Genomic DNA, 12,010 nt, shown 5'->3' with positions numbered 1-12,010 from the left:
ATGAACACGCCAATTTCGTGCAATCTTTTTTCATGATGTACACGTGAACATAGCCGGGATAAATTTTACAGTGAAATTTACAGTAAAATTCACAGTAAAACATGTCAGAGTGTTGCTGTACTTGTCAGTGGTAAAAGAAAGACTGAAGGTTCTTCTGATATTGTTTTAAACTCAGTTAAAGGTGTTTTGACACGCGGCGCCTGTTACGTCAGGAACAGACAAATGATGGCACGAAATCATGAGTGCCTCTCAAGTGGAGATGAGGTTCACAGAGCAGCAGGTTTTAGAAAGAGGACAGACGATTAATCAGGAGACACTGAGGACATCGTACCCGTGTTCTCCTACGTCACATTGTTGTAAGACGTCGTTGGTGTCACCGGCGGCACAGATGGATCAATATTCGTCTGGCAAACGTTATGTGCTCGGATGAATCATGTTTACTTCTTGTGTTGAAGCATAGTAACATATTCATTGTACATGTATGTCCCCCGCCGTGGTATTGCGGGAATATTGCTAAAAGCGGCGTAAAACCATACTCTCTCACATATTTAGTTATGTGTCCACCTTATATCATCTGACAATCTTTATGTCTTTTATAAACTTGCTGTGTTCATACATATGATAGTCAGTGTACGAAAATCCCTTTGACCTGGTGACACATTGTACTGTGTTGTTACCCATGAAGATTCGGGTTAGAATTGATCTTCAGTTGACACATGTCATCGTATCCTATTTGCGTAGATCGATGCTCATGCTTTTGATCACTGGATTGTCTGGTCCAGACTCGATTATTTACAGACCGACACCATACAGCTGGAATATTGCTGAGTGAGGCGTAAACCTAAACTCACTCACTCACTCTGTGTTATCTGATGGTGCATGCCATCAAGCATGCTGTATATGTTATTTAAACATATTGTTTCATTGATTGATTGAATCATGGAACATAAGTATTTATATAACGGTGCAATATGGCCATTCACAGATGAAGCATGCATGTGAACATGTAGTGTAAACATGTGAGTCACCTCATCTTTCAGATGGGAATTTATTATGAAGACCATCAGAGACACAATGGACAAGTAAACAATGATAATGTGCACAATATGTGTGTGCTCTATATCGAATAGCTTTGATTGTTTTAATTATTTGAGTACAAACAATACCGTTGACATCTTTTGGGCAATATGAATATCAAAGCAAACTCTCTATCCACCCTAGTTGGCCATTACAAATATCCGTCCATCCAGAATGATCAAATGCGTTTTGAATTAAACATTGGTAAATCGTTATAGTGAATGTGCCAAACTTTTATAAAAGTTGGAAACTAAATTAAACTTTAAAGATGACCTCACACACTTCGTATTCCTTTATGGAAGTTGGAAACTAAATTGAATTATAGTTTTAGAGATGACTTCACACTCTTCATAGTGAAGACGAAATATGCCAAGATGTAGTTCAGTAGAAAGAAGCAGTAAGAAGCATTGTCGACGTCCATGACGTCATCAGTGCCCAGAAGGAAGATAAGACAGGCGGCCCACCACTGTAATTCAGGTATATGTCGCTGTTATTTCCTGAAAGAGAACAATGCATACTTGTATGGTACTGCAATTGCCCCAGACCAGTGATCTATGCCGGAAGACTATTTCTGGTGCCACTGGATGTCATCTTGCCGACTATACATTAATGGTGATTCAATAGGCCCAGACCCGTGTCCTGTGCTTGAAGACTATTTCTGGTCTCACTGGATGTCATCTTGCTGACTATACATTAATGGTGATTCAGTAGGCCCAGACCCGTGTTCTATGCCTGAAGACTATTTCTGGTCTCCCTGGATGCCATCTTGCTGACTATACATTAATGATGATTCAATAGGCCCAGACGCGTGTTCTATGCCTGAAGACTATTTCTGGTGCCCCTGGATGTCATCTTGCTGACTATACATTAATGGTGATTTGATAGGCCCAGACCCGTGATCTATGCCGGAAGACTATTTCTGGTCTCCCTGGATGTCATCTTGCTGACTATACATTAATGGTGATTGAATAGGCCCAGACCCGTGTCCTATGCTTGAAGACTATTTCTGGTCTCACTGGATGTTATCTTGCTGACTATAGATTAATGATGATTTAATAGGCCCAGACCCGTGATCTATGCCGGAAGACTATTTCTGGTCTCCCTGGAAGTCATCTTACTGACTATATATCAATGATGATTCAATAGGCCCAGACCCGTGTTCTATGCCGGAAGACTATTTCTGGTGCCCCTGGATGTCATCTTGCTAACTATACATTAATGATGATTCAATAGGCGCAGACCCGTGTTCTATGCCTGAAGACTATTTCTGGTGCCCCTGAATGTCATCTTGCTGACTATATACATGTATTAATGGTGATTCAATATGCCCAGACCCGTGTTCTATGAGTGAAGACTATTTCTGGTGCCCCTGGATGTCATCTTGTTGACTATACATTAATGGTGATTAAGTAGGCCCAGACCCGTGATGTATGCCTGAAGACTATTTCTGGTCTCTTTGGATGTCATCTTGCTGACTACTCATTAATGGTGATTTAATAGGCCCAGACTCGTGTTCTATGCCTGAAGACTATTTCTGGTGCCCCTGGATGTCATCTTGCTGACTATTCATTAATGGTGATTTATTAGGCCCAGACTCGTGTTCTATGCCTGAAGACTATTTCTGGTGCCCCCGGATATCATCTTGGTGACTATACATTAAAGGTGATTTAATAAGCTCAGACTCGTGTTCTATGCCTGAAGACTATTTCTGGTGCCCCTGGATGTCATCTTGCTGACTATACATTAATGGTGATTTATTAGGCCCAGACCCGTGTTCTATGCCGGAAGACTATTTCTGGTGCCCCTGGATGTCATCTTGCTGACTATACATTAATGATGATTCAATAGGCGCAGACCCGTGTTCTATGCCTGAAGACTATTTCTGGTGCCCCTGGATGTCATCTTGCCGACTATATACATGTATTAATGGTGATTCAATATGCCCAGACCCGTGTTCTATGAGTGAAGACTATTTCTGGTGCCACTGGATGTCATCTTGCTGACTATTCATTAATGGTGATTTATTAGGCCCAGACTCGTGTTCTATGCCTGAAGACTATTTCCGGTTACCCTGGATATCATCTTGCTGACTATACATTAATGGTGATTGAATAGGCCCAGACCCGTGATCTATGCATGAAGACTATTTCTGGTATCCCTGGATGTCATCTTGCTGACTATATATTAATGGTGATTCAACAGGCCCATACAATTTTGCACTCATGCGGGTAGTAATAGCACGTGTGTGTTCCCAAGCGGCAACAGCGTGGTTTCAAGTGGACTGGACCTGTGATCCCGCTAACTACACCGTTAATACATCACCATGGTTGAGCAACACACAGTAACCCAAAGTAACAGCTTCCGTCTTGTTCGTGTTTTCCATTACCTTTCAAGTCCTACATGGGGAGTCAGCTTTTGCGTTAACATGAGGGAAGTCCCCCTCAAAACTCAATAGAGGGTAACTTGATATTTCACACTATACTCCCCGACTATCCATAACTCTACACATTTCACACGGTAATCCACAATCCACTCTGCATCATTTCCACTGGATTCCTCACACTTTCCAAGGAATCGTTTCTTAATATGTTTCTATCCTTCCTTTTCGCTATTAAACATGCCAATTCTTTGCAACCGGAAAACTTTCTTTCAAAATAACATTTACCATCCATACAATTAGACGTTTATACCTGTACACGTGTAGGTAAGTAGTTTTGTGCCTTTCCACGGTACTTATAGTATCCCTACAAGTCAAATAATAGGAACCCTTATCACACATGTATCGCTCGTGAAGTTCTCCACCTTACATTCAGTATCTGTACACACCCGAGTGATACCTTTCGGCGAGAAAATGATCAGCACATATTTTTACTTCTCATTATAAGCGCAAGGGAAAATAAGGCCTCGATAAAACATCATATTACAGTCGTTTAATATTTTGTCAAAGTATTATCAGACAGTGAAGAGGACGTTTTCATGCATCAGTCATTTCCTTCAGACCAGTTTTCGCTTGGCCAGGAAACACTTACCTATCACAAAGGGAGCACATGAAAGTTCTGCGGCATTTTCTGGTAGCCCACAGCAGGGAGATGTTGCTGTGAATCCCGTTGGCACCCATGCCCCTATCACACATGTGTAGGCCATGCAGCTCTCCACTTTCGTGACAGTGTCTGTACATACCCCAGCTGGAGGTGCTATATGTCGGAGGGATGAAAAAGCATGTTATTACATCTCTGATCAAATACAACAAAAAAGCAAAACAATATAGAAAAATATTAATATTTCAGACTAACATGCACCTTCCATGTTTCCTGCGTTTGTTCTTGTAAAACAACAGTAAGTTATTAGTGTCATGCCTTTCCATGGCATTAATACCATCTTGACATGCCTCATCGTTAGAGCATGGGAACAGATGGCCTGGATAGGACATCATATCTCAGACTTATTACATGCTAAATCATTTAATATTAAGCCAAAGCATTTCAGCTTGTGAAGAGGACGTTTTCCTACATCAGTCATATCCGTCAGAGCATTTTCCTTTAGACTGAGAAGTACTCACTTGTCAGAAAGGGAGCACATGAAAGTTCTGCGGCATTTTCTGGTAGCATACAGCAGGGAGGTGTTGCTGTGAATCCCGTTGGCACCCATGCCCCTATCACACATGTGTAGGCCATGCAGCTCTCCACTTTCGTGACAGTGCCTGTACATACCCCAGCTGGAGGTGCTATATGTCGGAGGGATGAAAAAAGCATGTTATTACATCTCTGATCAAATACAATACGGAAGTAAAAACAAATATAGAAAAATATTAATATTTCAGACTAACATGCACCTTCCATGTTTCCTGCGTTTGTTCTTGTAAAACAACAGTAAGTTATTAGTTTCATACCTTTCCATGGCATTAATACCATCTTGACATGCCTCATCGTTAGAGCATGGGAACAGATGGCCTGGATAAGACATCATATCTCAGACTTATTACATGCTAAATCATTTGATATTATGCCAAAGCATTTCAGATTGTGAAGAGAACGTTTTCCTACATCAGTCATATCCGTCAGAGCATTTTCCTTTAGACTGAGAAGTACTCACTTGTCAGAAAGGGAGCACATGAAAGTTCTGCAGCATTTTCTGGTAGCATACAGCAGGGAGGTGTTGCTGTGAATCCCGTTGGTACCCATGCCCCAATCACACATGTGTAGGCCATGCAGCTCTCCACTTTCGTGACAGTGTCTGTACATACCCCAGCTGGAGGTGCTATATGTCGGAGGGATGAAAAAAGCATGTTATTACATCTCTGATCAAATACAATACGGAAGTAAAAACAAATATAGAAAAATATTAATATTTCAGACTAACATGCACCTTCCATGTTTCCTGCGTTTGTTCTTGTAAAACAACAGTAAGTTATTAGTTTCATACCTTTCCATGGCATTAATACCATCTTGACATGCCTCATCATTAGAGCATGGGAACAGATGGCCTGGATAAGACACCATATCTTAGACCTTCTTCATGTTAAATCGTTTGATATTATGCCAAAGCATTTCAGCTTGTGAAGAGGACGTTTTCCTATATCAGTCACAACCGTCAGAGCATTTCCCTTTAGACTGAGAAGTACTCACTTGTCAGAAAGGGAGCACATGAAAGTTCTGCGGCATTTTCTGGTAGCATACAGCAGGGAGGTGTTGCTGTGAATCCCGTTGGTACCCATGCCCCTATCACACATGTGTAGGCCATGCAGCTCTCCACTTTCGTGACAGTGTCTGTACATACCCCAGCTGGAGGTGCTATATGTCGGAGGGATGAAAAAAGCATGTTATTACATCTCTGATGAAAAAGAACAAAAAAGCAAAACAATATAGAAAAATATTAATATTTCAGACTAACATGCACCTTCCATGTTTCCTGCGTTTGTTCTTGTAAAACAACAGTAAGTTAATAGTGTCATACCTTTCCATGGCATTAATACCATCTTGACATGCCTCATCGTTAGAGCATGGGAACAGATGGCCTGGATAAGACATCATATCTCAGACTTATTACATGCTAAATCATTTGATATTAAGCCAAAGCATTTCAGCTTGTGAAGAGGACGTTTTCCTACATCAGTCATATCCGTCAGAGCATTTTCCTTTAGACTGAGAAGTACTCACTTGTCAGAAAGGGAGCACATGAAAGTTCTGCGGCATTTTCTGGTAGCATACAGCAGGGAGGTGTTGCTGTGAATCCCGTTGGCACCCATGCCCCTATCACACATGTGTAGGCCATGCAGCTCTCCACTTTCGTGACAGTGTCTGTACATACCCCAGCTGGAGGTGCTATATGTCGGAGGGATGAAAAAAGCATGTTATTACATCTCTGATCAAATACAATACGGAAGTAAAAACAAATATAGAAAAATATTAATATTTCAGACTAACATGCACCTTCCATGTTTCCTGCGTTTGTTCTTGTAAAACAACAGTAAGTTATTAGTTTCATACCTTTCCATGGCATTAATACCATCTTGACATGCCTCATCGTTAGAGCATGGGAACAGATGGCCTGGATAAGACATCATATCTCAGACTTATTACATGCTAAATCATTTGATATTATGCCAAAGCATTTCAGATTGTGAAGAGGACGTTTTCCTACATCAGTCATATCCGTCAGAGCATTTTCCTTTAGACTGAGAAGTACTCACTTGTCAGAAAGGGAGCACATGAAAGTTCTGCAGCATTTTCTGGTAGCATACAGCAGGGAGGTGTTGCTGTGAATCCCGTTGGTACCCATGCCCCTATCACACATGTGTAGGCCATGCAGCTCTCCACTTTCGTGACAGTGTCTGTACATACCCCAGCTGGAGGTGCTATATGTCGGAGGGATGAAAAAAGCATGTTATTACATCTCTGATCAAATACAATACGGAAGTAAAAACAAATATAGAAAAATATTAATATTTCAGACTAACATGCACCTTCCATGTTTCCTGCGTTTGTTCTTGTAAAACAACAGTAAGTTATTAGTTTCATACCTTTCCATGGCATTAATACCATCTTGACATGCCTCATCGTTAGAGCATGGGAACAGATGGCCTGGATAAGACATCATATCTCAGACTTATTACATGCTAAATCATTTGATATTATGCCAAAGCATTTCAGCTTGTGAAGAGGACGTTTTCCTACATCAGTCATATCCGTCAGAGCATTTTCCTTTAGACTGAGAAGTACTCACTTGTCAGAAAGGGAGCACATGAAAGTTCTGCGGCATTTTCTGGTAGCATACAGCAGGGAGGTGTTGCTGTGAATCCCGTTGGTACCCATGCCCCTATCACACATGTGTAGGCCATGCAGCTCTCCACTTTCGTGACAGTGTCTGTACATACCCCAGCTGGAGGTGCTATATGTCGGAGGGATGAAAAAAGCATGTTATTACATCTCTGATCAAATACAATACGGAAGTAAAAACAAATATAGAAAAATATTAATATTTCAGACTAACATGCACCTTCCATGTTTCCTGCGTTTGTTCTTGTAAAACAACAGTAAGTTATTAGTTTCATACCTTTCCATGGCATTAATACCATCTTGACATGCCTCATCGTTAGAGCATGGGAACAGATGGCCTGGATAAGACATCATATCTCAGACTTATTACATGCTAAATCATTTGATATTAAGCCAAAGCATTTCAGCTTGTGAAGAGGACGTTTTCCTACATCAGTCATATCCGTCAGAGCATTTTCCTTTAGACTGAGAAGTACTCACTTGTCAGAAAGGGAGCACATGAAAGTTCTGCGGCATTTTCTGGTAGCATACAGCAGGGAGGTGTTGCTGTGAATCCCGTTGGCACCCATGCCCCTATCACACATGTGTAGGCCATGCAGCTCTCCACTTTCGTGACAGTGTCTGTACATACCCCAGCTGGAGGTGCTATATGTCGGAGGGATGAAAAAAGCATGTTATTACATCTCTGATCAAATACAATACGGAAGTAAAAACAAATATAAAAAAATATTAATATTTCAGACTAACATGCACCTTCCATGTTTCCTGCGTTTGTTCTTGTAAAACAACAGTAAGTTATTAGTGTCATACCTTTCCATGGCATTAATACCATCTTGACATGCCCTTATCATTAGAGCATGAGAACAGATGGCCTGGATAAGACATCATATCTCAGACCTATTATATGCTAAATCATTTGATATTATGCCAAAGCATTTCAGCTTGTGAAGAGGACGTTTTCATACATCTGTCATATCCGTCAGAGCATTTTCCTTTAGACTAAGAAGTACTCACTTGTCAGAAAGGGAGCACATGAAAGTTCTGCGGCATTTTCTGGTAGCATACAGCAGGGGAGGTGTTGCTGTGAATCCCGTTGGTACCCATGCCCCTATCACACATGTGTAGGCCATGCAGCTCTCCACTTTCGTGACAGTGTCTGTACATACCCCAGCTGGAGGTGCTATATGTCGGAGGGATGAAAAAGCATGTTATTACATCTCTGATCAAATACAACAAAAAGCAAAACAAATATAGAAAAATATTAATATTTCAGACTAACATGCACCTTCCATGTTTCCTGCGTTTGTTCTTGTAAAACAACAGTAAGTTAATAGTGTCATACCTTTCCATGGCATTAATACCATCTTGACATGCCTCATCGTTAGAGCATGGGAACAGATGGCCTGGATAAGACATCATATCTCAGACTTATTACATGCTAAATCATTTGATATTAAGCCAAAGCATTTCAGCTTGTGAAGAGGACGTTTTCCTACATCAGTCACATCCGTCAGAGCATTTTCCTTTAGACTGAGAAGTACTCACTTGTCAGAAAGGGAGCACATGAAAGTTCTGCGGCATTTTCTGGTAGCATACAGCAGGGAGGTGTTGCTGTGAATCCCGTTGGCACCCATGCCCCTATCACACATGTGTAGGCCATGCAGCTCTCCACTTTCGTGACAGTGTCTGTACATACCCCAGCTGGAGGTGCTATATGTCGGAGGGATGAAAAAGCATGTTATTACATCTCTGATCAAATACAATACGGAAGTAAAAACAAATATAGAAAAATATTAATATTTCAGACTAACATGCACCTTCCATGTTTCCTGCGTTTGTTCTTGTAAAACAACAGTAAGTTATTAGTGTCATACCTTTCCATGGCATTAATACCATCTTGACATGCCTCATCGTTAGAGCATGGGCACAGATGGCCTGGATAAGACATCATATCTCAGACTTATTATATGCTAAATCATTTGATATTAAGCCAAAGCATTTCAGCTTGTGAAGGGGACGTTTTCCTACATCAGTCATATCCGTCAGAGCATTTTCCTTTAGACTGAGAAGTACTCACTTGTCAGAAAGGGAGCACATGAAAGTTCTGCGGCATTTTCTGGTAGCATACAGCAGGGAGGTGTTGCTGTGAATCCCGTTGGAACCCATGCCCCTATCACACATGTGTAGGCCATGCAGCTCTCCACTTTCGTGACAGTGTCTGTACATACCCCAGCTGGAGGTGCTATATGTCGGAGGGATGAAAAAAGCATGTTATTACATCTCTGAACAAATACAATACGGAAGTAAAAACAAATATAAAAAAATATTAATATTTCAGACTAACATGCACCTTCCATGTTTCCTGCGTTTGTTCTTGTAAAACAACAGTAAGTTATTAGTTTCATACCTTTCCATGGCATTAATACCATCTTGACATGCCCTGATCATTAGAGCATGAGAACAGATGGCCTGGATAAGACATCATATCTCAGACCTATTATATGCTAAATCATTTGATATTATGCCAAGGCATTTCAGCTTGTGAAGAGGACGTTTTCATACATCTGTCATATCCGTCAGAGCATTTTCCTTTAGACTGAGAAGTACTCACTTGTCAGAAAGGGAGCACATGAAAGTTCTGCGGCATTTTCTGGTAGCATACAGCAGGGAGGTGTTGCTGTGAATCCCGTTGGAACCCATGCCCCTATCACACATGTGTAGGCCATGCAGCTCTCCACTTTCGTGACAGTGTCTGTACATACCCCAGCTGGAGGTGCTATATGTCGGAGGGATGAAAAAAGCATGTTATTACATCTCTGATCAAATACAACAAAAAAGCAAAACAATATAGAAAAATATTAATATTTCAGACTAACATGCACCTTCCATGTTTCCTGCGTTTGTTCTTGTAAAACAACAGTAAGTTAATAGTGTCATACCTTTCCATGGCATTAATACCATCTTGACATGCCTCATCGTTAGAGCATGGGAACAGATGGCCTGGATAAGACATCATATCTCAGACTTATTACATGCTAAATCATTTGATATTAAGCCAAAGCATTTCAGCTTGTGAAGAGGACGTTTTCCTATATCAGTCATATCCGTCAGAGCATTTTCCTTTAGACTGAGAAGTACTCACTTGTCAGAAAGGGAGCACATGAAAGTTCTGCGGCATTTTCTGGTAGCATACAGCAGGGAGGTGTTGCTGTGAATCCCGTTGGCACCCATGCCCCTATCACACATGTGTAGGCCATGCAGCTCTCCACTTTCGTGACAGTGTCTGTACATACCCCAGCTGGAGGTGCTATATGTCGGAGGGATGAAAAAGCATGTTATTACATCTCTGATCAAATACAATACGGAAGTAAAACAAATATAAAAAATATTAATATTTCAGACTAACATGCACCTTCCATGTTTCCTGCGTTTGTTCTTGTAAAACAACAGTAAGTTAATAGTTTCATACCTTTCCATGGCATTAATACCATCTTGACATGCCTCATCGTTAGAGCATGGGAACAGATGGCCTGGATAAGACATCATATCTCAGACCTATTACATGCTAAATCATTTGATATTATGCCAAAGCATTTCAGCTTGTGAAGAGGACGTTTTCTACATCTGTCATATCCGTCAGAGCATTTTCCTTTAGACTGAGAAGTACTCACTTGTCAGAAAGGGAGCACATGAAAGTTCTGCGGCATTTTCTGGTAGCATACAGCAGGGAGGTGTTGCTGTGAATCCCGTTGGTACCCATGCCCTATCACACATGTGTAGGCCATGCAGCTCTCCACTTTCGTGACAGTGTCTGTACATACCCCAGCTGGAGGTGCTATATGTCGGAGGGATGAAAAAAGCATGTTATTACATCTCTGATCAAATACAATACGGAAGTAAAAACAAATATAGAAAAATATTAATATTTCAGACTAACATGCACCTTCCATCTTTCCTGCGTTTGTTCTTGTAAAACAACAGTAAGTTATTAGTTTCATACCTTTCCATGGCATTAATACCATCTTGACATGCCTCATCGTTAGAGCATGGGCACAGATGGCCTGGATAAGACATCATATCTCAGACTTATTACATGCTAAATCATTTGATATTAAGCCAAAGCATTTCAGCTTGTGAAGAGGACGTTTTCCTACATCAGTCATATCCGTCAGAGCATTTTCCTTTAGACTGAGAAGTACTCACTTGTCAGAAAGGGAGCACATGAAAGTTCTGCGGCATTTTCTGGTAGCATACAGCAGGGAGGTGTTGCTGTGAATCCCGTTGGAACCCATGCCCCTATCACACATGTGTAGGCCATGCAGCTCTCCACTTTCGTGACAGTGTCTGTACATACCCCAGCTGGAGGTGCTATATGTCGGAGGGATGAAAAAAGCATGTTATTACATCTCTGATCAAATACAATACGGAAGTAAAACAAATATAAAAAATATTAATATTTCAGACTAACATGCACCTTCCATCTTTCCTGCGTTTGTTCTTGTAAAACAACAGTAAGTTATTAGTTTCATACCTTTCCATGGCATTAATACCATCTTGACATGCCTCATCATTAGAGCATGGGAACAGATGGCCTGGATAAGACATCATATCTCAGACCTATTATATGCTAAATCATTTGATATTATGCCAAGGCATTT

At 40.9% G+C, this 12,010-nt stretch overlaps 2 long non-coding RNA genes across 2 annotated transcripts; both read right to left on the bottom strand.

Moving 5' to 3' along the window:
• Nucleotides 1-8,450: 8,450 nt before the first annotated feature.
• On the bottom strand, nucleotides 8,451-9,507 carry LOC124290344. Its single transcript, XR_006901899.1, has 3 exons — nucleotides 9,430-9,507; nucleotides 8,898-9,062; nucleotides 8,451-8,532 (listed from the first exon to the last, which is right to left on the bottom strand). It is a non-coding gene; the product is annotated as an uncharacterized LOC124290344 (long non-coding RNA).
• Nucleotides 9,508-10,046: 539 nt separating this feature from the next.
• Nucleotides 10,047-11,101, bottom strand: LOC124290343. Its single transcript, XR_006901898.1, has 3 exons — nucleotides 11,024-11,101; nucleotides 10,495-10,659; nucleotides 10,047-10,128 (listed from the first exon to the last, which is right to left on the bottom strand). It is a non-coding gene; the product is annotated as an uncharacterized LOC124290343 (long non-coding RNA).
• Nucleotides 11,102-12,010: the final 909 nt, after the last annotated feature.

Source organism: Haliotis rubra, unplaced genomic scaffold (assembly GCF_003918875.1).
Source record: "Haliotis rubra isolate DU_JTF1 unplaced genomic scaffold, ASM391887v1 Scf462, whole genome shotgun sequence".
NCBI lineage: Eukaryota > Metazoa > Mollusca > Gastropoda > Lepetellida > Haliotidae > Haliotis > Haliotis rubra.
This window is presented reverse-complemented; position numbering and strand designations above follow the sequence as displayed.